Source organism: Tupaia chinensis, unplaced genomic scaffold (genome assembly GCF_000334495.1).
Source record: "Tupaia chinensis unplaced genomic scaffold, TupChi_1.0 Scaffold000353_1, whole genome shotgun sequence".
Classification (NCBI taxonomy): Eukaryota; Metazoa; Chordata; class Mammalia; order Scandentia; family Tupaiidae; genus Tupaia; species Tupaia belangeri.
In genome coordinates this window covers 788,009-814,570 of record NW_006159847.1, presented here as the reverse complement: position 1 = coordinate 814,570, position 26,562 = coordinate 788,009, and positions in this window count along the sequence as shown.

Genomic DNA, 26,562 nt, shown 5'->3' with positions numbered 1-26,562 from the left:
TAGATGGAAAAAATACATTATAATCTCAGATTAGAGCAACTATTTTAAGAAGAAATCTGCTGTGCTGCATTATGATATAACATTGCCAATGATAAAATAATAGTGAATTTTAGGAGTAAAGAGGTCAATAGAAAGAAGTCATCATTTATTCATCCAACTTCTTTTTCTATCTAAAAATACGAATGAACCATAATCACCACCATAAAGTCATTTTTTTTTCATTATTAGAAAGCATGTTTGCTTTCCAGAAAGAGATGAAGAGATGGGGGGCACAAAAACATCCCCCCAGTGGGGTGTAGATACACTCCAATCCTTTCTTCTCCATTTGTCTATCCTATTGGGATTTGGGACATGCATACAAGCTTAGTGAATGTGTTCAAATTGTAGCTCATCCCATTCACTACAAGGGAGGGGGTTGAGGCTGTCTGACTTCCTGTGGGTAATTCCCTGCTGCCCTATCCTCAGTTACTGTGTCAGAACATCTTTATTTATGGGCTTCAAAGAAGTGAAGGAAGTTATAGCCAACTATATGGAATTTTGTAGACTAAGACTATCTCCCTATCTGCTACAGAAAATCACATTTTGGGGTTTTTTGAGGTGTTTTATAAAGTCTAAAGGAGTCTAGTCATGGCCTGCATGGATTATTAGAGAACAAGATCAGCCTTTCACAACACAAACCCTTACACTTCTACTCTAGGATCCTTATACTCCTGATGGGAGGTCTTTCAGTTCTTGTCATTCACTATCTGCCCATACCAAAAACCCATACCTCATCAATGTATTCACAGATATTTAACTAGTACCTAAGAGGTGCAGCTACTACTCTAGGTCCTCAATGTTCACTAGAAACAAACCCAATAGTGGATCTAGCACCTAGCTGGTCCATGGTCTAAGTAGAAAAGACAGCCTTTAAACAAATAAATGAAAAATGAATATACCAATAAATGAATACACAAAATAAAACATTAGTAAGTCCTCCAAAGGAAAAAAGAAAGTAGAGAAAGATAAAAAGAGAGAAAAATTTTACTGTGGTGGTATTCGTACTTTAGATTATTTGTAGGAGACCTCTCCAGAGAATATGGTGTTTGTGCTGAGCTCTGAGAAAAAATGGTCAGCGCTCAGACAATGGTGAATAAATGATCCTCTTTGGAAGCTGGATAAACCTGAGAGATGGGCAAAAGTGAAAAACCTGTCCGGGTGTATTGCATTCCTCAGTTCATCTTCCTGCAACATGGGTTGAGTTACTGAAACTTCAGGAAGATAATGAAATATTTGGGTAGAGCTCCTCTCTGAACTTTGGGAGAGAAAAAGGATCAAAGATGATAGACAGGAAGTAGGGGTGGGGAAGGTCAGAGAGAAGCTTGGTTTTGAGGGTATTTCTTCTAAAGCACAGGTCTTTGGAGTATCATTTTTCTGAGCCTCAACATAAGTAAGGGGGTTATACAAGCTGATGATAATCTTAAGGTATCATTCTCACTTACCAGAAAACTAACTTAAATTTTTTAAATGGCATAAACTTAAATACTTATTTCTCCAAAGATAGTCAGATGGCCAATAAGCAAATGAAAAGATAAATCATCATTAATCAGTAGGGAAACACAGATGGAAGCCATGAGATGCCACTTCACACCTAAGTAAATGAATATTATCAAGAAAACCAAAAACAATGACCAAAAAAAAAAAAATTGTGATTAAGATGTGAAGAAATTTGAGTTCTTGCATATTGATGGTGGGAATACAAAAAGGCTCAGTCATTATAGAAAACAGCACGGTGTTTTCTCATAAGACTAAACATAGAATTATTGTATGACCCAGCAATTCACTTTTGAGTAGATGCCTAAAAGAACTGAAATGATGGCTGTAAATAAGTATTTTGTCCACCAGTGCTTATAGCCACATTATTCACATAGTCAAAAGTAGAAACAACTCAAATGTCTGTTAACTGATAAATGGATAAAAAATTTATTCCAATTTATCCCCCCAAATTATTATGTTTGCGAGTCATGAGTTTTAGTTCATTTTCTACTTCTCTTTTGAAATGTTCACCTGCAAATTTAGTTTGAATGGGAATTGGGATTTTGTTTATTATTATTGGCATTTCTTTCTTTACCCCAAATCTAGATATTTTGTAGTCACCACGACCCAAGATTCTGAGATCACTCAGTTTTAAATAACATTTTACATTGATCATTTTGATGCAGGAAATGGGGGGGATGCAGGGATAATCAGCCTCAGCACCACAGGGGGACATGGGTTTCTGTCTGTTGCTCATGAGGAGTGAGACACTGACATAGGTAAGCAAAGTGGAGTTTATACAGAAGGAGAAGGTAGAGCAGAGCTCCCAAACAGAGTGGATCCTGAGTGGGTTGCCGATGAGAAACTGAAATGAGGGGGTTTTATCTGGTCACAGGGGCTTTATCTGTGCTTATTCCCAGGTGATGCATTTTTTTTTTTTCTCGTGTTGGTGGTGGTGGTGGTGGGAGGAGTGTGTGTGTCACATGTCAAATGGGTTATCCTTCCTAATTTTGGAGTGAGTATGAAGGTCAGGAGACCCTCTTTGCCTGATAGCTTTGGGCCATAAAAGACTATTACTTACCTTCTTCCTGGAATATGATGGGACCAGGAAAGAAGTTTTGTGTCAGATTAGTCATTAGGTCACTGCTGCAAGCTGTCTCTGTGAGCAAACTGTTCAGTGACAGCTGAGCTATTCTGTCTTCATCCTCAAACTTAGCCATTCTGTGATTTTGTCTTGGGTCCATACCCTAACTATATTTTTAAGGTTCCTGTCTCCCATCTTAAATTGGGTTTTATAAGGCTTTTACAATGAAGTAGTGGTTAATGGTCACAAGAAGTAATGTAGGTGCATGGTATGGATGTCTTTTGGTGTTAATTGTGGCTGGTATTGGCTAGCCTTGCATTTTTTGGGGTAGAGAGTAAGATTGTCTTTTGGCCTCAAGTATGGTATTCTTAGAATGGACCACAGGGGTGGGTGGGGAGTCTGGTGGCTATAATTTGCCATGCATTTAAGCTCATTAGCCTAGAATCCCATTAGGTCCAAGCACTTAAATTCTAAATTAGGAGTTGTCCTGTTTAGAGTCCTTGTCTCTTAATTATTTTGTTCATAGGCCTCAAAAATACATTATAGATATGGGCCAGAGGGACAGAGAGGAGGAAGGGAAGTTATTTTTCCATCAGGTTATGGTGGGCTGAGTGGTTTGGAGTAGACCGTCTGGTTTGGAGGTCTCCCTGAGTCTCAGTTAGTACTCCATCTTAACTCTACTGTTTTCCCTAACTGCCTAGCCTGAATAGCTTCTACTTCAATTTCAGCATTCTAAAATTTATTTTGTTGTTACTATTTTTCAAAAATGTGAGTCAATTTGTATTTTAAAAAACCCACTAGGTTCATTACAAAGGTCTGGATGTATATACAAAAAATCATAACATTATTAGTGCTTATCTCTAGGTCTTTTATCAACATTGACATGACCAATCTCCCTCCAATTCCAGAGGCCATCTGGGGAAGGAAAGAGAAAGGCAGTTCTCAACTTTTCCTATCCAATAAATTAGGTGCTATTGATTATAAGGCTTAGGTCCCTTACACTTGGACATCTGAGAGCAGCAGTAACTACTTCAGCTGTTTCAGGAACTTGTTCATGTAAATAAAGAACTTTCTACTTTACCTATTTTTATTTTGCTTTCTTTTTTAATTTGTCTTCTCTCATTCTTGTCTCTTGTTTATTTGCTTGTTTCATGTTAATTGTCATGTCAAAAATACTGGGAAACATATAAATTAGTTAAATCACCAGGTACCCAGGGACATAATTAAAGCAAAGTCCAGAAATAATAAGAAATAGCAACCCATGATATTGTGAAATATATATTTAGTCTTCTCCGCCATTTCTAGTCATGCAGATCTTGAAGTCCTTAGCATCTCTGAAGTGATAAAAGTGTCTTTTGCATACTAATAAGATGACTTGGTGCCCCTACATAGTTTTAGAATTGGGACTGGTCACAAAAAGACCAAGACATGATTACAAGGTTGGGACTTTCAGCCCTACCCCTTAAGATCCAGGAAGGGAAGGGGGTTGAAGGTTGAGATGATTTCCAATTACCAATGATTTAATTAACCATGCCTAATGAAACTTCCATAAAACCCCAAAGGAATAGATGCTAGGATCTTCTAGATAGTGGAACACGTGGAGGTCCCTTGAGACTGGCATGACCAGAGAGGACATGACAGTTCCACACCCCTTCCCAAGTGCCTGGCCCTATGCATGTCTTCCATCTGGATATTCATTTATATCCCTTATTATTTTTGTATTAATAAACTGATAAATATAAGAAAAGTATTTCTCTGAGTTCTTTGAGCCACTATCAATCAAGCCCAAGCAGAGGGTTATGGGAGTCTAGTGCCTTAGACCACTCAGCCATCCTGACACTAGCAGAGGGTTATGGGAACCCCTGGTTTACAGTCAGTGGTTCAGAAGTTGAAGTGACACCTACTATTTGAGACTGCCATCCAAACACCTCTGCTTTTTTCTTCAGGTGATCCAGGGTGCAAAAGTATTGGTACTCACTGAACAGAAAGTTTGCTCCACTGTAATTCTTCAATCAAAATTCTGTAAGCTGAACAAACTGACTTGCCTATGGAGTAAGCTATTATTATTTTTGCCATTAACCGTCAATCCTCTTCAATTAGGGCACTAACAAGATGCATTTGTTTTTCCTGGTAAATTGAGGTCCTGTCGCTACAGATATCACCTTCAATGTCTCTCATCCCTTCTTAAAGCAAGTTATCCATTTGTAAATTGCTAGTACTGTGAGGCATTGTCCTCAAACACTTTTCTATAGCATCAATGATTTTACCATAAATTTAATATTTGTTCTTGCTTCGATTTTTGCAGAATTCATGTTGGTCTGATAGAGACCATTTCCAAACTGATGTCATCATTTTTAGTGTCTTAAATTAGATTCTGTTTAAGCATGCAGTAGAAAGTTGGTGTGGTATGAGTTTATTTTGGTGCAAAAAATGTAAATCCATGCATAGTTTTTTTTTTTAAATATGAATTTTCCATAAACTGTTTTAAGACCCCTTGTAAACTTGGCCTTACCTGATCTTAGTTATAATTGGCACTGTTATATCATATTCTTCCCTCAAGAGATTCCTACTTTCCTGTTCCAGTACATGGTAAGAACTGCAAATGTGCTTTTATTAAGAAAAAAAGTAAAAGAAAAAGAAATAAAAAAAGACATGGAGAAAATGTAAGGATACATGTATATTTCTTTACAAATTGCGAATTTAGTGTAATGCAGTGCAATTTGCCTAAGCAGAGAGAGATAAGTCAGTTTTTTCTAAAAACCGCAGGAAATTTGGGAAATAATATTATTACTCTAATCAGATCATTGGAAAATTTTTAAAATGGGAACAATTGAGAAAAAATCTAGACCACCAAAAATGTCTTCAGATAGTAAACTTACATTTTTTTGTCTCAATTTATCTCATAATCCCTCTCTCATTATGCCATCAAATCTTGTAAATTCAATTCATCCAGCAATGATATTATTCCCTAGCTTGTTTCCAGAAAATAGAATTGAAATAATTCTGAGGTAAACAGCTGAATCTGGGAATTTCCTGTTCCTGGTTATGTTTTCCTTCCAAGTCAAAATTGGCAAGTAAATTTAGAATGACTTCAGAGTTTTTGATAAAAACAAAAACAGTCTGTTTGCCAGAGTTTCTCTTTACTTACTGCCTCAATAACTATGTGTAACAAACTACCCAAAACCTGGTGGCTTACACTATCGTTTATGTTCATGCTTCTGGGAGGCTGGATTGGTTGACTAGCTCTCGTTCAGACTGAGAGTCAGCTTGGTTTGACCCCTGAATACAGTTTAGCTCAGCTTAGCTCAGTTTTGTGTATCCTTCTTCAGGGGCCTAATGTGAAGGGTCAGTGATTGTAGGGTCTCCTCTTCTCATGGAATTTCACTGGAGTATAAGAAGCAAGCCATACTGGACAACCACACTTGAGGACTCCTCTTGTGCCCCTTCTCCAATCATCCCATTGACCAAGGCAAGTCATATGGTCAAGCTCAACATTAATGCAGTGGGAAATATTCTCAGTAGTGAGAGAAGAGGGGATTTAGTATTTCCAAATTATGATCCATACACATCATGATTACAAAAATACTGCTCTTGTTTTAAGAGTAACTTTTGTAACTCTTTATATCAATCTGTACATCATAAAATGGAGTCTTGGTATAACATAAATATAGTGTTTGTGTAAGAACTATTTTGAAAGTTAAAGAAATATGATCTTAGTTCATAGATAATAAAATAATCTTCCTATTAAAAGGTACTTGGGACCAGGTAGTTGTATGGTAGTTAAGAAGGCTGGAACCTACATGGCCAGCTGCATGACTTTTGTCCTGGATCTGGAAGCTTGAAAATCATTTCAGGTGCATGTGCATATGTGCCAAATTCCCTAGAGGAGAATGGAGGAGAAGGAACTGCCACATGGCCATCTCCCCAGAAGGTGATTTCTGGATTTCTCTTTTTCTCTCTTTCTCTTTCTTTCTCCAGCGAGTGCATGTACCTTCTAGCACATTACATATAAATATATATTAAGAAAAACTTTAACAAGGTATTTCCAAAAGCACTGACACTGGGACCAGCAGATGGTGTGATGATTATGTCTTTGGACTCCCACATGGTGGACCATAGTTCATGTCCCAAACCCGGCAGCTCGAAACTCAAGACGAGCATATGTATGTGCGTACCCAAAATCCCAAGAGGAGAAGAGAGGAGAATGGATTGTGGGATGACCATCCTCCCTGGGTAGTAATTTCTCACTTTCTGTGTTTGTCTCTCCACCAAGCACATGTGCCCTATAGCAAAAATCTCACAAACAAACAAACAAAGAACAATGATACTGTTTTCTATGCAATCATAACTGCATACCCAAGAAAACCCCTGCATATTCCTAAGAGGGCTATATGTTTTATGTGTACGTTTTCCACTAATCCATGTGAAATTAATGGTAAATTAATATGGAATAAATGAAAAAAATATTTTGTTACATAGTATGCAGTTAGCCTGTGGGGTTCGTTGTCACAGGAGGCACTGCATCAGATACTGTGGTTAGAATTTTGAAAGCTGTTGGAAATTTTTCTGATGACTAATGGCATTCATCATTATTCAAGCCAAGCTCCAGGTAATGAACTCTCCCACTTGAGGCTCTGACTGATCACCTCAGGGGTCAAATAGAATGGTCGCCTTTGTGTAGCTAAACAATAGACTATTCATTTGGGAACACCCATAAGCTTGAAAAACAGATAAAAACTAATACCGAAGACCTCCAAAAATCATATTATGCTTCAACATTTCTGTGTGGTAAGGGCAATCCTATATATCACTATCCAGACTATTCTTTCTTATTATATATTTAGTCCAATTACCTTTGATCATTGTGAAGTGAAGCGAGATTGAAATTGGGGTTATTTTTTTCATTGTATATAAGTAAATAATACATTTATAATGCAGAATTCTCAGCAAAGTCTCAAACTCTCAAAGATAAAGAAAAATATTTTCTTAAATTCTCACTTTAGTTTTAATCTAAGTGAGGCTCCCTATCATCAAAGGCACAAAACGAAAAAGATTGAAGAGACTGCTATTTCATTTTCTCTCATTTTATGTTGCTCACCAGTAAATTTTTCACTCCCCAAGGAAATCTAGGAAAAATGCAAATGATAACATTAGTCTCCAGGTTAAGAATACATCATTTGTCCATCAGTATTACAAATAGAAAGATAGAAATGAGTTAAGCAAGATAAAGACAACTTTCATTACCTTCTAACCTGTTTTCTTAGTGTTCTTTTTATTCTTTTTATTTTGGAAAGATTATTAGCAGAAAAACAGATACATACATACTTTAATGTAAATAGAAATTTACCCCCAGGCCAAATATATGTTTTGAGAAATTGTTATTTTGAATTACATAAATTTCTACTATCTATCTTAATCAGCAGCATAAGCATATTTAAATTGATTTTGTTTTTTTCTAATGGGTGGGGCAACAAATCTATCTTTTGTATATAAACAGAAGAGGTAGAATATATAAATCCTCAAGTTATTTTGCAACATTTATCATTATCAATAATTCTATGATTAAATGACATGTAAATAGTTTGGGATGGGGTGGCAGGGTTTGAGGAAAATTAGGAAAGAAACAAGATGAATGAGAGAAAAGTTGATGAAATTTCCAGTCTTTGGCAAAATATAAAATATAAAACACAAATTGTCAGTTCTCAAAGAGTAAAATGGACATAAGCTGGAAGCCTATGGATATTAATTAGTTTATTCTTTATTTATAAGTATGTAATTGTATGTATGTGATTATTTGACATTTCTTATTTTTCAGGTGTAATTCAAAGGCCATTTCAAAACCTTGGTAGGAGTGTATTTCTAGTTACATATTCTAGGTGTTAGTTGAGTTATTGTTATCCACAATATAAGAATCTATTAGGGATATCTAGCCCTTTATTAGTTCCATAAATGTAGAAGGAAACAGCACTTGTAATTCAAATTTCTATGGAAATATAGTAGATGCTTGGCATTTCAACAAATCTGTTTTGAGTATCCAAGTAACTGCAAAACTTTATGGACTAAAGGAGCTTGTAATTTTTTGAGATGTAAATTTAGTAGATGGGGTACACCTGATACTTAGGTTTCCAAGAGGGGTCAGCTAGCTGGTGCTTGTATGTCAGAGTAAAATGCCAAAGAAGTTGGAGGTTCAAGACATAGATGTCCCTTACTGTAAAAGGGCAATTGGCAGGAGAAGGAGTATAAAGATAGTGTCCTCTCCATTCTTCCTGTCCTCAATCTGTACCCTATTTCCCTAGCTTGTAGGAACCTAAAAGTAAGTCAATTAAGAAGAAAGTCCAGGAAGAAGACATTGTACTGACCCATTCTCTGCATTACAGAGTATAAATTTGGGATTGAATATGACAGATAAATGACCTACCCAATTTGTTTTGTATTTGGAAGTGGGGGATTTCATGAATAATAAACACTATAGTTTTAAACAATGAACCATATATAAAGAAGTGATGGTATTAAAAAATGTGTGAATTTAACAATGTGTAAAAGTATATGTTGCATAAAATTTGAATTTCTAATTAGTCAAAAAGTTGATTATCACTATCTTATATTGGATTGGTCTAAGTTTGTTGGAGAATCATCACTTTGAGCATGAAGACAATGCAGAAGTTATAAAATCAACCATTATTTTCAAACTGAATAATTAATACTGAGTCGTACTTCATTTTTAACACTATCATTATTTTATATTAGTAAAATAAAATATACTTATGATATTTTCTTAAAAAATAAAAATATAGTTATAGTAAATACAGAAAACAAAACTTTAATACATTGTAATGACTTCTGTTCCGTAATCCATGCATTAATACACATTTTTTTCCTCTTACTTTATTTTCTAATTGGTAATTGCTGGTACATAGGAACGTTATTGGGTTAGAGATATTTATCTTATATCTAGTCACTACTTGAATCCTTCAGTTAACTTATTTTATTCTCTGAGAATTCCAATTAGAAAATCATATTGTATATAAATAACCAGAATTTGTATTTTTATTAATGAACAAATTATACTATTATTTCTGTTTTATATTACATTTGATTAATTAGAACCTCCACAAAGTTTATTAATTTTTTTATTAAGTAAATTGAGAATGACTAAAGGACTTAACTTTTAGCCATGTTTTCTTGTTCTTTTCAGTTTATTTTTTTATTCTGAGAGAGAGAAAGTCTAGCATTCCCAAAAGGGTGACAACATCCACTGCCAGCCTCAGCCTATTTCACAGGCACCTGAACCCAGTATGTGTACAAGGCGGTCTTGGGACCTGAATCGAGGCCCATTCCATGTGGACTCAAAATTACAGAATGTTGTGTTACCACTGCACTACCATTGGCCCTACTTTTATTACCCTTACCATTGTAAATTTATTTTTCAGGCTCTGACTTGCTACCGCATGTGCAAGTAATCTGTTGACATTAGCAAATGAATTACATTCTCTATGTGAAACTTACAGATTTAGAATTGCAAAATAAAAAGAATTTTTAGGGGAAAAATATATTTATTTATCCCATGAGTGAGAGAGATAAAGAGAAATAGAGATACATCACTCCTGACAGGGTCTTGATGTTATGATCCACTTTCAACTTTAGCCAATCTGGAATACGGGCATACTTGTGCTTGGCATCCTCAGGAAGGTCTCCAAATGTGAAATGCCAGCCTTCCCACATGGATCAGCCTTGACGACCATTGTGTTTTACCCTGTTCCAGTCTCTGGTCCTCTGAAACATGTGCTTTGAAAAACACTCATTGAGTAATATTAAGCTATCAGCAGTTAAAGAGTGCCTGATGTGCTAGATGCTGTGAAGAAGTCAGAAACCCACTAATGCCAAGACATTGTTGCTTTCAGGTAGCTCCATTGTAGAGAGTTAGACAATAAGAGCTGTCACAAAGTAGCTTATGCTAAAGATATCAAAAGATAATAATAGCAAATATTGAGTGCATACAATGTGTTGACTTTTTACATGATTATCTCTAAATCCTCACAGTTTTACTTTGAGGTAGGATTTATAATTGTGTAGATGATGAAGCTGAGGCTCAAAGGACATTGAAGTAGTTGCCTAGCCCCACTTGGTTCAAAGTGTAGGCAGTCTGACCTAGAACCCCCTCCTTTTTAAATGCTGCATTATATATTCCTTTGAGAACTAGAACGGAGTGTCAATTAGATGATAATAGGTCATGACAGTTTCATGGAGTTTTTAAGGATGATGAGGTATTTTGAGGGTGGACATTCCAGTCAGAGTCTCTCTATTGTGACATGGTATGAAGAGTTCAGGACTGGAGAGAAATAATTACACTAGTCCAACAAAAGCAGAAGGTTTATAAAGGAGAAACATGAAGTTGGATAAAGATTGGGAAAATTATAAATGCTAACCTACAGACTTTATTTTTTTATCTTAAAAGTATTGGAGAACAATGGAGGATTTGCATCCTGTGAAACAGCAATTCACATTCTCCAGGCTTTCTAGATATCTTTCAGTGGTAAGGCTAAAAACGAAATAAAAGGCCAGTCCTGTAGCCTAGTGGTTAAGGGAGACAGATAATGGACGGTTAACCATAGTTAGAATCCTGGCTCTGGGGGCTTGAGAAATGCTGGATGTGTATATGTCCTTGCCCCAAGTCCTGATAGCATGGAGAAATGGAGAAGAAGGGATTGTGTGAGGACAGTTCCCCAGGAATGCTTTCTCCTTCTGTGTATGTGTGTCTCTCTGTCTCTTTCTGGCAAGTGTACATGCACTCTGACCTCGATAAAAAAGGGAAATTAAGATATTTCCATCTAAAGAATGATCAAGGAAAAGAGTCCCCAATAAATCATAAATAGCTATAATCAAGTCCAAGAAAAACATGTGCCATATAGAAATAAACTATTTTGAATGTACTGAATAAGTTTTCTTTAGCTCATTGCCAGCCCAAAGAGGGTAGTCAGAGGGAACAAAGCCTTGAGTTCAAAAGTTCTGATGCAATTTCCATCTCCAGAATTCTGTCTAACAGAGCTGGAAATATTTTTATCCAAATCCTCATAAGATTTCAGGTAGCCTCCAGCTATGCTGAACCACTTTTCACACTGTTTCAAACATTCCATTTCTTTTATGCCTGAAATATGGGTTTGCCTTATCTTAAAATGCACGTGCATGCATGCATGCATACCCACTCCACCTGACGAAAAGCCTATGGAAAGGAAACTTACAAAAATCTTTAAGAATATCAGAGAAGATTAGCTTCATATCCTAGTATGGGGTCCCCTTCACACTTTATCTCACTACTTTGTTCTTCCATAGAAATGACCTTAGAAATAGGGATGTGTTATACAGCTTTATGCTAAAACACATTTTAATTGATTTTCTAAATTTAGGATGCCTCTGCCTTTTTAACCATTTTCAGACTCTTTGTGCATACCTTAAAATATTGAAAGTCTAAGGCTTTTTCAGCAGCTGACATTTTACAGCCAGAAATTCCATCCTGTCTTATTTAAATAGTTAAATATGTGATGGCTGGTAGCAGAACTATTTATAATTGCAATCACAACAAAAGGTCCCCTCCTACAAAAAATTTAGCTGCCTTTATCCACATTTCCATGTGAAAAAAGGACATTTGCATGATCAAATCTGAGAACCATATTTTACTCATTTCACAAATGTTCACCAAGAGTAATTTAAATATACGTGTTAAATGCAAAATATTTTTAGATGATAGTGTCAAAAATACAGTGAGTGACTGATGCCAAAAAAATAAGTGTAACTTTATGAAAATTCAAATAGTCTACATATTTTAATCTAAGTTTCTTTTCAGATGTATTATTTGAGGCTTTACTGAAAGCAAATCAAACTGATACTCTAGAGCAAGGCTAACCAAAAGAAACTTTTTTGCTTGTTGGAAATGTCATATACCTGTGCTATACAACCCAGTAGCTATCATTCACTGGTACAGACCTTTTTAAATATGACTAGTGTGGCTGAATTTTAAGATATATTTTATTTTAATTCATTTAAAGTTAAATAATCAATGAAGCTAGTGGTTATCAGATAGTACAATACAGTCTACAAATAGGTGAACTATATCAGTGTCTATCAAATTTTCTGACAAGTGTTGTGACTTAGTATTATCAATGACTCAATAAATAGAAAGCACAAAGAAAACCTACCACTAAAACTATATATGCATGGGGATCAGCAAATGGTGTAAAGATTATGTCGCTGGACTCCCATGTATCAACTGTGGTTTGAATCTTATCCAGTGGCTTAAACTCATGTCCGGTGTGTGTGCATGCATTCCAAAAATCCTGAAAGGAGAATGGAGAAGAGAGGATTGTGATGTGGCCATCCTTCCTGGGGTGTGATTTCATGTTTTCTGTCCATCTGTCTCTATCTATGTGGCAAGTGCACATGCCCATTGCAAAAATCTCTCTTAAAAAAAAATACAAAAACAAAAAAAAATGTGTGTGTGTGTGTGTGTGTGTATTTAGTTTTTTCAGTGCTTAAACCTATCAATATAGCAAAAATCTATTGCTGATGGATGACAACAGAATCTTAAGTGACCAGATACTTTCTATTATAACACGTACATTCTGGTTCTTCAGAGATAGATAGGTGCTAAATCTTTGATTTGAGTAGCCACACAGATTGTAGTAAATACACAATACTTTCATTCTCTATCACTTTAGGTTTAGAAATGATCCATCATCCTTTTTTTGTTACAGTTGTTAAAAAAAGAAGTTCAGCCTAATTTTGTTGGTGAAATATACGTCCTTCAAACATCCTAGCTCTGTGTGTTTGCAGTTTCTTAAAAATATCTCTGAGACCTATTTCATTAAGTAGCCCTACTTAATGTACAGTTATAGCTGTTACTGGTTGATACATGGCCTTGCACAACAGAATAAATGAATGGTAGCTGTCACACAAAATTATCCACCCTCTATCTTTCCAAGAAGACTTGCTTTTGCAGTGCTATTACTGCTAAGATGCCTTTCTTGTTTTTTTCCCCTACTTCAATTGATTTTAGATGTTTTGGGTATTATTCCTCCTCTAATGTATCACTTATTTTATTCGAATATGTAGGTGGCATATTCTTAAGTGAATCAATAATCAAGTAGTTGAGACCACAAGCCTCATCACCCTCTACATGCTATTAGTATTAGACTCCCATGGGCCAACTGTGCAGTGAACCACGGTAATGAGGTTGATAGTTCATGAAGGGGCTGATGTGACAAATTGCCAACCTGCTGCAGGGACAGCCTCCCTAACCCTCCAGAAGGCCAATGTTATTCCAATTTTCATCCTGTTTTGCTCTCATTCTTTGCGTTGGTACAAACACCATATTTAACTGATTTAAATGGATATACTCACTCCCCTCCCCTTGGAGAGAAGAGCACCCAGTGGCATATACATTTATAATCCCCTTTTCAAATTGACATGCTCTCAGGGTGAATTTAATCAGCATTTGTCATACATTTAAAGGTATGAAAAAATGTCTTTTTTCATTATCTATTTTGGAGGTATTTGTGAAAACAAGTAACTTCATTTATTGTTGTTCAGAAGCCATAAAAACCTTTTAGCTCTATTTATTCCTCTCTCAATGGTCACATTAGCTGACGTTATTATCTTGTATTTGAGTGAAACACTCTGAAGGTATATTTTTTTTTACTTCTAATCTATACCAGAGTTTGCAATCCACATAAAAAAGGCGAAATTCTCAACTTATTGAAAAATGCTCATATGTTATTAAGTCAAGTAAATTTTTTTATAGATTTTTTTTAAAAGTCATCTTCTTTGCTTTTCTCTTCATCTGTTCACCTTACCCTTAAAGAAAAAATGAAAATGAGTCATCTCTGAATTTTAGGGGTAATTTTATCCCAAATTGTATTGTCTGAGTGAGTCTTTCATAAGGCATTTTAAAGCATTTTTAACCAAGTTGACACTTCAGAGGATTGCCAAACAACCATGAATTGTCCTGCAAAGATGTAGCTGGACATTAGCTGCTCAGTTCTGGTAGCAAAACTGCAATGTTTTTACAGGCAGAAGGGCTGAAACACATGTTTAAAAGTTCCCAAGATGCTGTTACAATTCCTATTATGTATTAATGTACTCCACAATTTAATACAAATCATTTAAGTTTGAAAACCTTGAATACTCCTCCAGCTCCTCAGTTCGAGCTCCTGTGAATACATGCAGCACAGGTTTTGTTTCCCAAGTCTTCAGGGATCCGATTCTCTAATCACTGCAAGTATCAGAGGCTTCTGGCACATAAATGTTGAACGTATGTTCTAACCTTGCATTTAACTATATAATATCATCCAGTTATTCTCATGCTATTTCTTAAGTGTATAGTTTATTTTCTTCTTATCTAAACTCCTTGAGGCTAAGGCAAATACAGTGCCTTTTGTTAGACCTCGGCCACCAGGTTTTTAGTAATTGCTGTTTAATTGTGTCCTGTAAGTTATCGATTGCCATTATTATTCCCTATGTGAATCTCATCATCTTTCAGTTTATTACTGTAAGGAATCGCTTTTTAACTTATGCTTCTCAGAGAAAGCACGTTGCACATTTCAATAATCTAGTCTCAGCCAGAGAATATATTTGAGTTTGAGGTCTTTGTGTTTGTTGTATTGCCACATCTAACACCTCCATTCCTTGAATTCCTATCTGTCACATGCTAATATGAGCTGAGCACTGCTCCAGGAACAGGGAAACAAACAGACACAAATTCCTTTTCTTGTGAAGTTTGGGTTCCAGAAAGCTGCATTCTGGTATCTGATCATTTCTCAAAAAATCATTTTGGAAACGAAATGAATCAAGTGAGTGTGTTAGTCCCAGTCCTGAGAAGCAAATACCAAGATAAGGTCAGACATGCCTGGATTTTATTATGAAATGCCTGTGGGAAGGGAAATAGAGCCTTGCCAAATTATGACTTGGCCTATCTAACAAATCCAATCTAAAACTGGTAGTTCTAGATGCATGACTCAGTGCCCAGTGGTCAAGAATGCCACCTCTGTCAGGGTCCAGTGAAAGACCTTTGATTCTCAAAGACATGTCATCTTCTGTTGCTGATGGCTTGCCCTTGTTTTGAATACCCAGGGGACTGCATAGTGGTTTTCTTACTAAATTATGATATGAATTCCATACTGCATCATTACCCCACTGCTGATACACCCACTACCAGTTCATTGCACCCAGCTTCAGTCTACTTGTAGTGGCCTTCCCTGCTCCAGGCCAGTCCCAGGCTAGCTGCCCTCCATGACACCTCGTGTACAAGTCTGAAAGTATAGCCTCAGGAACCCAAAGTGATCTGCCAAACAATGTGCTGCTGTCTTTACACTAGAGGATGCAAGATTCAGTAATTAGGTACCTCTGAGGGAATAGTCTAGGATGTCTTTGACCACTAGACTCTAAAAATTTCAGTGGTCGGCCAGTCCCTCAATCTTTGTAGGTTGATACCCAAACCTAATGTAGAGCACGTGTATCTTAGAGAAAATTCTAGTCACTTACTTGTTCTAATCCGTCAGTGTGATGTTGTTAATGTAGCAAATTGTGTGTTGTCCCAAGGGCTGGCTTTCTCGGGGTCTCCATCTCTGTGTACTACATGATGGTGATGGCAGAGAGCAAGGCAACATCACCCTGAGGCGAAAGTGTAAAGAATATTTTTGTCTGCCCACACGAGTGTAAACAGTTTCTAATCCACTTTTCTAATTAGAATAAAATAGCATGACTCCACATTATGTACTTGAGATCTTATTAATTCACTCCAGCAAGGTTACCGCATTACCACAGTCGCTCTGACTGGGGCTGCCCCCTGGCTGCTCTACACATAGCTTGAATTCATTCTCTAAGATATCTCTGATTTTTACAGGGGCTGGAACTAAACAGAGATGCAATAGGAACGTTTTACATCTTTAATGGTGCTGCTAATCTCCACCTTGTCTCCAGGAATATGGTGGGGATCTGGCTCCTTTATCCACTAACCTAAAGGGTTATTGTTCGATTCCACATATAAGTAAGATCATGAGGTATTTCTATTACTGTATATGGCTCACCTCACTCAACACCATGTCCTCCAGGTACATCCATATTATCACAAATGGCAGTATATTATTCTTTAAGGCTAAATAATATTCCTCTGTGTGTGTGTGTGTGTGTGTGTGTGTGTGTGTGTGTGTGTATGTGTATCATGATTTCTCTCTCCATGCATCAACACTTAGGTTGTTTATAGAGCTCAGCTATTCTGAATAATGCTGCAATAGACATGAGAATGCAGACATTTCTTTGAGATAGTGATTTCAGTCTTTAGATCTTCAAATCTAAAATATACCATGAAGAGGATACTGACTGGAATTGTATAACTATATATCCTTTATAAAACTTTTACAATTTTAAGACATTGTCTTTCTAGAAATATGCCGTATTTCTCTGTTGAAGACATTTTGTTTATTTTCTAACATAGGATTTTATAATGTCTGTTTTTTTAGTTCATTTAACTCACTTTTAAAAATATATTTTAAATATATTTTGTGAATGAATATATTTTGTGCATCTACTTCTACATAATTAATTCTATAGAAAATAAATACTCATCTTTGGGTATATATTTTTATAAAGATTACATTATAGTTTTTCTAATTATAAAATATTTAGGAAAGTATCTTTTGGTGTAATTAAATAAGATTTATATAATTAGAAAGAAAATAATATTATTACTTTATCTAATATTTATATAATTTAATTTTTTTTTTTGGAGAGATTTTCACTATAGGGCGCATGCGCTCGCCAGACAGACAGAGAGAGACATAGAGACAGAAAGCAAGAAATCACCCCCCGGGGAGATGGTCACGCCACAATCCCTTCTCCTCCATTCTCCTCTCAGGATCTTGGGCACGCACACACATGCGCCTGGCGTGAGTTTTAAGCCACCGGGTCCGGGACGCAAACCACGGTCGACTACGTGGGAGTCCAGCAACATAGCCATTACGCTAACTGCTGGTTCGCTAATTCATTTAATTTTTACATTATCTTATGAAGTACAATGTCCACTATAATACTGGATGGTATTAGTCACAATATTCCTAATTTTGATACAAGTAGTTTTAACATTTCAGTTTGATATATTTGCTCTTAGTTTGTGAATAAAAAGAATCTGTATTATTTTAGATAACTTTGTTTTATTCCTACTTGATGTAGAGTTAGTTAGAAATGTTTTCTAAGCACCTATTGATACTACCCTTTTGTTTTTCTTTGACACTGCTCTTATGAATTATTCTATAGTCTTTATAGTGGCAAACCAGCCAAAGTTATATACCTGGTTATTGTGTGTTAGTTTTCTTAACATACTTCTAAATTTGCTTTTCTATTATTTATAAAAAATATTTGGTCTATCTTTAGCTTTTGTACATTATCTATCAGCCTTTGGTATTTAGGTTATTTAGGGTTCCTAACTGAATTAAGGCTTTTTCCATCTTTGTTCATAATCTAGACTGGTTAAATAGCACATGGCATATTGGTTTTAAGATTTAATATAAGGGCCAGAAGATGGCATAGTGGTTACTTTGTTGGACTCCCCCACATGGCCTACTGAGGTTTGAGCCCCAGACTCGGTGGATTGAAAATGCTGGAAGGAGAGACCAGCAGATGGTATCATGGTTATGTCACTGAACTCCCATGTAGGTGACCGCAGTTCAAATCCTGGAACTGGAGGCTTAAAACTCATGCTGGGCGCATGTGCATGCATGCCCAAAATTTTAAGAGGAGAATGAAGGGGAAAGTATTATGGTGTGGCTACCCCATCTCCACCCGGGGAGTGATTTCTCACTTTCTGTCTCTCTCTCAGTTCTCATGCATTCTGTAGCAAAAATCTCTCTAAAAAAAAAAAAAAAAAAAGAAAGAAAGAAAGAAAGAAAGATTGATCGATCAATCCTGGGAGGAGAATGGAGAAGTAAGGATTTCCACATGGCCGTCCCCATTGTGGAGTGATTTCTCGCTTTCCCTCTCACTGTCTCTGTCTCTCTCTCTCTTTGACAAGTGCATACACCCTAAGGCAAAAATCTCTTTAAAAAAAGATTTAGGGGCTGGTATGTGGCATGGTGGTTAAGAGTGCTGGACTCCCATATGGCCAACTATGGTTCTAGTCCCAGTCCTGGCAGCTTGCTTTGTCACTTTCCCTCTCTCTCTCATTCTGTCCTTCTCTGATTAAATTAAAATAAATAAAGTTAAATAATTCTTTTTTAAAAAGATTTAATGTAATTTAGCTCTAGAATCTTGTTTATTTTTCACTCTTTTCATGGTTATTATTTTTTTCCACAATTTTTGCCTTTTCCTGTATCAATTTTAGTTGATTTTACCAAAAATCTCCCACTTTATTTCAAATGTACTGAACAGACTTTTGCAAAATAGTTCTTTTATGACTTACAAGATTTTTTTCCTGCAAATACATATTGTTCAAATTTTTAAGTGTTCTAAGACCAGAAGCAAGTCCTCTTCCTAGGATATAAATATATATTTAATATCTATTAAAATATAATTATTGTCTGTCTTATTCACCTAGGTATTTTTAATAAGAGGTATCCTATTATCAACCACTATAAATTACATTTTTTATACAGCTTTCTCTGTGTTCTTAGATGTTTATAGATTTCTCTGGTCCATTGTTTGGTGCATAAACTTTTATTACTCTAGGTTATTCTCAGCTTTCACCTTTTATCATCCTATAATAAAAATCTTCGTTCTGTTAAATGATACTGTCCTTGAATTCTGTCTTATATTAATAGTGCCACCTTTGCTTTCATTTTGTTGACATTTGCTTGGAATATCTTTGCCCATACTTTGTATTCAAACTTGCTTTTCCATCAGATATACTTCAGTGGAAATCTGTAGTCTAAATGTTTTACCTAATCTTTCCTTCTCAAATTATTGAGTTCTCTTAAATGAGTCATCATTGTTCTTTTCCTATTCAAATAGATTAAAAAATAAAATCTTAGGGTCAGCAGGTGGCATGGTGGTTAAGGTACAAAACTCCTACGTGGCTGATCATGGATCAAGTCCAGATGGTGACTTCTTTCTCACTTTCCCTCTCTCTGTTCAAATTAAAAAATAATAGTAATGTTAATAAATAAAATTAAATAGATAATTTTTTGAGAGATTTTTGCTATAGGGCACATGCGCTCGCCAAGAAGACAGAGAGAGACAGAGAGACAGAAAGTGAGAAATCATTCTCCCAGAGGGGATGGCCACACCACAATCCCTTCTCCTCCATTCTCCTCTCTGGATTTGGGCACGCACATACATGCGCCTGGCATGAGTTTAAGCCACCAGGTCTGGGACTTGAACCGCACTTGACTACATGACAGTCCAGCAACATAGCCATTACGCTAACTGCTGTTCCCCAATAAATAATTATATTGACCAAGAGAGATCAATTTAAAATAGAATACAGGAAAGCTGTTTGCTTCTCAGCATGCACATAGAATGGTCTCTCAGACTTTGGTGGATCAGTGAGAATTGGAGGGCAGCTAAATGTAAAAGTCATCCTCCTTTTCTGGACAAGGCTCTCATAGGTTAACAAAATTAGTCATTATTTCCAGAGATTTCATGTTGCTATTCCCTCACCTATAAACCCTAACCCAGGAACCACATTACTTCTTGTTGGGCCCACCAACAGATATAGCCAGGTCTGAACTGAGCTCTCTGATCCTTACAGTAGCGTGTTTCAGCTTAATACAAAAGCAGGCCTATAGTTTTCTGAGAAACAGGTTCTCCTTGATATCTGGTCTCAAATGTATTTACCTATTTATTTTTCCTCTTTGGTTAATACTTTTCAGTAGAAAAATATTTAACCTGGGACTTAAATTAGTAACTATTTGAAGCAGAATTCCCAGGAAACTTCCAAGTTGTTCTTGGTGTGTTAGGTATCTTCTTGGGAGAGGGCAGCTGAGAGTGAACACTTCTCTCCTGCTCCTAGTGTGTCATTCCTTGTGGAAAGAGCTCCAGTATAGTGAACTGTGGCCGTCTTCACTCCTTGTTCTTCCTTGGGGAAGATGTAGGTTTGGGCAAGAACATGGGCATGTCTCCCTTAGATGCTTCTGCATTTTCCTCTTAGAAGACACCAGAAATGAGAGAGCATGAATTCTGCTTTTCCTTCTTTAGGTTTACATTCTAAAGGGTTAAGCTGATTCCTGTAAGATACAGGGGGTAGGGGATATAGAGGTAATTTTATTATAGTAAAATAAATGTATCTGGTACATTGGCTAGAAAACTGAGATTTGATAAAACAATAGAATTTGGGGAACACAACAACAGTAAAGTTCTAGTTGAAATTTGGTATTTTATAGCAGGTTAGGTTGTTCCATGTAGATGGTCTTTTGACCTTGACTACTAATCTGTACCCAAGAAGATTTTAAGTGCTAAGTCATCTATGTTATTTTTATGGGAAATCCTCTGGCTTAGACTATTATAATTTAGCACTAACTACTCTGTCTTAGAAACATGATGTTAAGTCCCAGATGTTCTGGAATGTTTTTCAATGCTAAGACATTGGCTTGGCGTATTGGCTAGCAGTCTGTTTGAATGAACTAGCTAGCTTTATGCAAGCATGCTGGACCTTTGCAAATTCCCAGGGATTTCAAGGGTTCGACAACAAAAAATTCAGCTCTAGCAGGCCTGGTAGCTTTACAAAAGCAGATCAATCTGAATCAGCAAAAGCTCAAATTTAGATGATGCAAGCTGTAAAGAAGAGGCTTCTGAAGCTTTCCCTTAACCTATGTTGACCCAGTTATTCACTGAGAAGGTATGTGGCAAAAACTAAATTAAAGAAAAGGTGTATTTCTTCTTATAGACCCCTTAGAAATTAGAAAGCAAAACACAAATCATCTTTTTTTTTTTTCTTGAAAATTTCAGCCTGATATTTGGTCTGGTCTTTCTGACTAGCAACTGAGATCTGTTTCTTCTAAAAATAAACAATCTGAACATTTATTGGGTCATTGGAAAAGTCATGACACATTTTTGCATAGAAAGACATAGAAAAATAAGTCATAACTTCCCTGACAACCTAATATATATTTGTTACCTCCATTTATATTATTTTTATGTTGTCTGAACTATATTCAATTCCAAAGAAAAAACCTGAGAAATAACTACATTATGAACCCAGGTAACTTTTCTAAGCTTTTAGAGATTTTTTTTCACATCCCAGCCTGACTCAGTATGTTTAAATCACATATGCTCCAACTATGTGTTTTACTTGATTCACTCACTCATAATGAGAGAGTAGATTTTATAAATCAATAAGAAGTAAACAGAGCCTACATCAAGAATAGAATATACAATATTCTCTGTATCTAGCAGATTGCATAATGGCTATGTCACTGGACTCCAACATGGCCAACCGCGGTTTAAGTCCGGGACCTGGCAACTTGAAACTCACACCAGGCATGTGTGTGTGTGTACTCAAAACCCCCCAGAGGAAAATGGAGAAGAGATTGCCACATGGCCATGCCCACATGTGTGTGTGTGTGTGTGTATATATATATATATATATATATATATATATCATCTTCTCTAACTGGAGAAAAAAAATCAACTCAGTTAAATTATTGTAAACACAAAGACTAAAAAGGCAATTCAAAATTCTACTCTTAACACTGTCTGAGAAATAAAGTTTGCACACAAAATTTAAAAAATAGAAGGTATTACAAAAAGGGGGAAAGAATAAATCAGCTTTATTTTCATAGCAGGAGTGGTAGAAGGATGAAAAACAAATGAAGGAAGACAGCTATTAAACTCAGGGTAAAGCGGGAGGCTTCCTTAGAAGAAAGGGTCATAGATTAGGAGAAAAAACTTCATAGATATGAAGATAAATTTTATGTCTTAAAGACTAAGCTTGGAAGAGAACAAGGTATCTGTGGGAGGGCAGGGGAGTTTAGTTGCTATTAAATCGGTGAAAGTAAGGGGGAGCCAGAAAAATACAACAGAAGAAAGTCCAAATCTGAAATAATCTCCAAGGGTATGCCAGGATCTAAGAAAATATTCTTAGATAGCTTCTTACAGACATGAAAGGAGAATTCAGAGTAATAGCAATTGAAGCACTCCCCCATAAAAATTGGGATGACTCTTCAAAAAGTGGTTGCAGAAAATGTGGCAAGATTTAAAATGGGGGAAGGAGACCAGTGGACAAGAAAAAGAAAGAACAAGAAAACAAGAAAGCATTGTTACTTTAGTTTCAAAGTTATATAATTACACTAAAATGAGGCTGTAGATATTTATTATACCCTAGAAATTTCTAGAATTAAAATGTTAAGGCACCTGATTAAAGATGAAACAGAAAAAAGCAGACAAAACAACAGATTTCATCTAGCGCTCAGTAAAATGTTTTTGAGAGCAAAATATTACCAGGGTGAGATTATCCAATTCAAAACCGACACAAGATTGGACTGTACCATGGATGGTTTTGTCAGATAGCAAACTTCTTTATATCCCTTTTCTCACTAACAAAGAATATGAAGCAAGTGTTAGAGGACTGTATTACAAAAATCACACAGATCTGGCGCTAGAGTAAAGAGAAAAGAGGAAGGTCATACAAAGCCAGTAATATGATTTGACTCTATGCTCTTCAAAATTCAAATATTGCCAATGGTTACTAAGAGGTCTAGTGGTTAAGAGAGCTGGATCTCACATTGACTGATTGTGAAGTTTGCGTTCCAGACCCAGCTTAAAAAACATACTTGGTGCGTGTTTTAAGTGTGCCCCAGATCCTGACAGGAGGGAGAAATAGAGGAGAAAGGATTGCAATGTGACCACACCCCCCAGGAATTGCCGTCTCTCTCTACCTCTCTTTCTGTCTTTGTCTTTCTTTTCACATGCCCTATACAAATAAAAAATAATAATAATTAAAAAAAAAAAAGAATTGGAGCCTTTAAGAGGCAATGAGGCCATGAGGCTTCCTCTCTCAAAATTGAGATCAGATGCACTTACAGTGCTTGATAAAAAGAATTAATCTGACTTGCCCTTCCACTTTCTGCCATGTGAGGTTGTAGCAAGAAGGCTCTCAGCAGATGCCAGCACCTTGTTCTTGGGCCATCTGACCTTCAGAACTGTGAGTAATAAATTTCTGTTCTTTATGAATTGCGCCATCTCAGGTATTCTGTTATAGCAGCACAAACTGACTAAGATAGCCAGTTAGCTCTCCTGGCTGCTCTACATATAATGTTTTTTTTTGGGAAAGAGATAAAGAGATCAATTTAAGAAGCAGATTAAGTTATTAGAAACTACCATGTTTTCTTGAAAGTGGTATAGAAACAGTAGAGATAAATGGAATATTGTAGGCCACCACTTCAGAAAAAGAAAGAGAAAGATGTTATTTAGTACCTCAGGGCCCCATTTGCTCATATTTCTATAGATTGGAAATCTGAGAGTTTCTGCTGAGTTTTCTATGGTCTCATATGGTCAAAATTAAGATGTTGACTAGGCTTGATTTTACATGGAAACTGGGGCTGACTCCAGTACAGTATGTTCACAATCTGTGGAAGCCAGTGTCTTGAGGATAAACCTCCAATGGTATGGATCTTTCCTGGTTCCTGAGAGCCCTGCTAGCCTCAGTGACAAATCTGGAAGGCAATACACCAGCTGTAACAAATGTGCTCAGTGAGATTACTTTCCCTAGAAGCAGGTTTGGTATAAGAGTTTGAGTCCTTTGGGACCAGCAGTTAGCGTAATGGCTGTCACTGAACTCCCATGTCGCCGACCGCAGTTCGAGTCCCAGACCCAGTGGCTTAAACTCACACCGGGCACGTGTGCGTGCATGCCCAAGATCCCAAGAGGAAAATGGAGGAGAACAGATTGCGGCATCGCCATTCCCCCTGGGGGATTGATGTCTCGCTTTCTATCTCTCTGTCTCTGTCTTTCTGGAGAGTGAATGCACCCTATAGCAAAAACCTCCCAAGAAAAAAAAAGGAAGAGAGAGTTTGAGTCCCAACACCACACTGGAATCACCTGGAAAGCCTTTTAAAACCACTACAATCACAGACATACGGCCAGAGATGCTGATAATTAATTTGCCTATTTGTTAATGAGGTTGTTGTTGAATTTTGAGAGATTTTCTAAACTTTTTAGATATGAACTTTTTCAGATTTATGAAATATGTATATTTTTTAGCCTGTGACTTGTCTTTTCATTTTCTTAAATGTGTCTTTGTCAGAACAGAGTTTTAAATATTAAAAGACTTCTTTTTCATGGATTGTGTTTTTGATATTGTATCTTAAAAATATTGTCCAACCCCAAAGTCACCTAAATTTTCTTTTGCTATGTTGTCTTTTAAAAAGGCTCCTAAGTGGGACCAGCAGTTAGCATAATGGCTATGTCGCTGGACTCCCATGTAGTCAGCCACGGTTCGAGTCCTGGACCCGGTGTCTTAAACTCACACTGGGCGCGTGTGTGTGTGCGTGCCCAAGATCCCAAGAAGAGAATGGAGGAGAAGGGATTGAGGTGTGGCCATCCCCCCTGGGGGGTGATTTCTCACTTTCTGTATCTCTCTCTGTCTTTCTGGTGAGCACACGCGCCCTATAGAGAAAACCTCTCTTAAAAAAAAAAGGCTCCCTTTGCACAACATACAGTTTTCATTTAGGTTTATGTTCCAATGTGTGTTCATTTTTGTGAAAGATATAAAGCTTATGTTTAAGATTACTTTTTGCATAGAGATGTCCAATTATCCCAGCATCAGTTGTTTAAAAAGCAATCTTTTTTGCATTGAGTTGTCTCTAATGCTTTATCAAAGATGAATGAACTGTATTTGTGGGAGTCGGTATCTGGTTCCATATTCTGTTCCATTGATCTCCACGTTTAGCCTTTCCTGAGAACCATGCTGTCTAGCTTACTGTTGACTGTATAGTAAACTGAAATAGGGTATGCAGGTTTCCAGCTTTGTTCTTCTTCAGGGCTGTGTTGACTATTCTAGATCTTTTACCTTTCCATATAAACAAAAGTGTTTGTCAAAATCTACCAAATAGTTGCTGGGATTTTTATAGAGAGTGCTTGAATCTATAGGTCCGATTGGGAAGAACTGTCATTTTACAGTATTTATTCTTTCAAACCATGAACATAAAATATCCATCCAATTATTTAGGTCTTCTTTGATCTCTGACATTTTGCAGTTTTCCACATATAGATGTGTTTATGTCTAGGTATTTCATTTTTGGAAGATGTAAATATACTGTCATTTTTAAATTTATAACAAAATTCAATTGTCTATTGCTTATCTAGAGGAAGTGAATTTACATTTGTATATAAACCTTGCAGCCTTAAATCTCGCTATAATCTCTAATTAGTTCCAAGAGTATAGTTTTGTTAATTGTTTGAGATTTCCTACGTATACAATCATGTTATCTGTGATTAAAGAGTTTTATGTCTGCTTTCTCAATCTGAACACTAGTTATTTCCTTTTCCTCTTCTATCGCACTAGCTGGGACTTCTAGTACAATGTGGAATATTATAGGAGAGACAGAGGGGACATCCTTGTCTTGTTCCTAATCTTAGGAGGAAAGTATCCAGTTTCTCATCATGAAGTATTGTTAGCTGTGTGTGTGCATGTGTGTGTGTGTATGTGAATATATATATATATATATAATGCTCTCTATCAGTTTGAGGAATTTATCCCTTCTTCCTGGTTTGCTGAGATTTTTCATTATGAATGGATGTTTGTCAGATTTTTTTTTTCCAGATCAGTTGATATGATTATATAATTTTTCTTCTTTATCTTATTGATATGATGAATCACATTATTTCATTTTTGAAAGTCGAACCAACCTTGCATACCTGGAATAAATCTCCCTTGGTCATGATGTATTATACCTTTCATGCATTATTGGATACAATTTCCTGATATTATATTAAAACTTTTTATCTATACTCACAAGATGTACTTGTCTATCATTTTCTTTATT